This window comes from Orbicella franksi, unplaced genomic scaffold (genome assembly GCF_964199315.1).
Source record: "Orbicella franksi unplaced genomic scaffold, jaOrbFran1.1 SCAFFOLD_227, whole genome shotgun sequence".
NCBI classification, from domain to species: domain Eukaryota; kingdom Metazoa; phylum Cnidaria; class Anthozoa; order Scleractinia; family Merulinidae; genus Orbicella; species Orbicella franksi.
The window spans coordinates 1-2500 of NW_027670991.1; positions in this window are offsets into that span (position 1 = coordinate 1).

Genomic DNA, 2500 nt, shown 5'->3' on the forward strand with positions numbered 1-2500 from the left:
AGAAGTCGGGACTTTTCGCATGTATTAGCTCTAGAATTACTACGGTTATCCAAGTAGTAATGGTACAATCAAATAAACGATAACTGATTTAATGAGCCATTCGCAGTTTCACAGTACAAGTGCTTATACTTAGACATGCATGGCTTAATCTTTGAGACAAGCATATGACTACTGGCAGGATCAACCAGGTAGCTATCCCTCAGGGAACCCGGCGGGAACCCTATTGCGTCTGCTTCCTTTGAAAGGAGGCTGGCATTTCACCGTCAAGCTGCACTGGGAATCCTCCCGGCCATGGAAGACGCACGAGGCGTTCGACCCTGTCCGAGGGAAACCCGTTCTCTCTTTGCCACGTCTTTCCACTGCTTCACCCTAGTAAGCTTCCGGCATACCAGTGAGACAGCCAAGTGCACGGAATGCCGACAAGATACATCGGGGAAGAATGATTCTTCCGAATCTAAGCCGCTATTCTTGGCCAAAGGCCATCAGGTACAACATCCATCCGTTCTCTCGTTGTCCACACCGAGACAACTTGGCTTCAAGTTCAGTCATTTCATGCTACCGACCGAGCAAGTTTGGTCGACTTTGCTCCTTTTTCCTCCAAATACCCTCCTTTCCTACCCGAGAACACATTACCGAGCAGGGCTTACTGTTACGGACCGATACAGCTCAATTGCTCTTTCGGTCTTTCCCGATGCCTGCCCTACATTATAACCCGAAACCGTCTATTCCCCCAACCAAGTTTAGACACTTAGAAAAATGTCGAAAATTTCGATTTTTCGAAACTGCTCCAAAGCGCTCCCCATGGCATTCCAAACGTGCGTCTGCATGTCAGAGTTACGAAAACGAAGAGATTTCCACGAAGATGACCGATGATTGCCGAAATTTCCCGACGAAAACCCGAAGCTCAAAGACCACACCCTAAAGAGCGCAAAATTGGGATTTTACACTTTTTCAAAACTTTGTGCGGCAAACTATTGGCCAGCTCGAGTTACGTGCAGGCGCCAAGTTTGGCGCTGTCACGTCATCGTTAAGGGGGGTGTGCTACACTATCTTAAAACTGGGCGTCGGTCCCCCTATTCTATAAGCACCCTTAAGATTTTCACCATTTTCAAAACTTTTTGTGGCAAACTATTGGCCAGCTCGAGTTACGTGCAGGCGCCAAGTTTGGCGCTGTCACATCATCGTTAAGGGGGGTGTGCTACACTATCTTAAAACTGGGCGTCGGTCCCCCTATTCTATAAGCACCCTTAAGATTTTCACCATTTTCAAACTTTTTGCGGCAAACTATTGGCCAGCTCGAGTTACGTGCAGGCGCCAAGTTTGGCGCTGTCACATCATCGTTAAGGGGGGTGTGCTACACTATCTTAAAACTGGGCGTCGGTCCCCCTTATCTATAAGCACCCTTAAGATTTCACCATTTTCAAAACTTTTTGCGGCAAACTATTGGCCAGCTCGAGTTACGTGCAGGCGCCCAGTTTGGCGCTGTCACATCATCGTTAAGGGGGGTGTGCTACACTATCTTAAAACTGGGCGTCGGTCCCCCTTATCTATAAGCACCCTTAAGATTTTCACCATTTTCAAACCTTTTTGCGGCAAACTATTGGCCAGCTCGAGTTACGTGCAGGCGCCAAGTTTGGCGCTGTCACATCATCGTTAAGGGGGGTGTGCTACACTATCTTAAAACTGGGCGTCGGTCCCCCTAATCTATAAGCACCCTTAAGATTTTTACCACTTTCAAAACGTTTTGCGGCAAACTATTGGCCAGCTCGAGTTACGTGCAGGCGCCAAGTTTGGCGCTGTCACATCATCGTTAAGGGGATTTGCTACACTATCTTAAAACTGGGCGTTAGTGCCCATATACCATAAGCACTCTTAAGATTTTCACCATTTTCAAAACGTTTTGCGCGAAACAATTGGCCAGCTCGAGTTACGTGCAGGCGCCAAGTTTGGCGCTCTCACATCATAATTAACGGGGGTGTGCACCACTATCTTAAAAGTGGGCGTCAGTCCCCCTATTCTATAAGCACACTTAAGATTTTCACCATTTCAAAACTTTTTGCGCCAACCTATTGGCCAGCTCGAGTTACGTGCAGGCGCCAAGTTTAGCCAAGTTTAACCCTAACCTAACGCTAAGCCTACCTAAGCCTAACCTAACGCTAAGCCTACCTAGGCCTAACCGAACGCTAAGCCTACCTAAGCCTAACCGAACGCTAAGCCTACCTAGGCCTAACGCTAAGCTAACCCTAACCCTAACCCTAAGCTAACCGTTACCCTAACTCTAAGTCCAAAAGGCTCCCCTCGTTCGAGGTCATGTTAGTGCAAGTCAAAAGGGCTCCCCTCTTTGCCTTGAGATGTTTCTGGTCAAATAACTCTAAGTCCAGAAAGTCTCCCGTCGTTTGGGACCGGGCGGTCAAATTTTTCTAAGTCCAAAAGGCTCCCCTCGTTTCACCATTTGAAACGAGAGGAGCCTTTCGGACTTAGAAAAAATTTTCACTGCCAG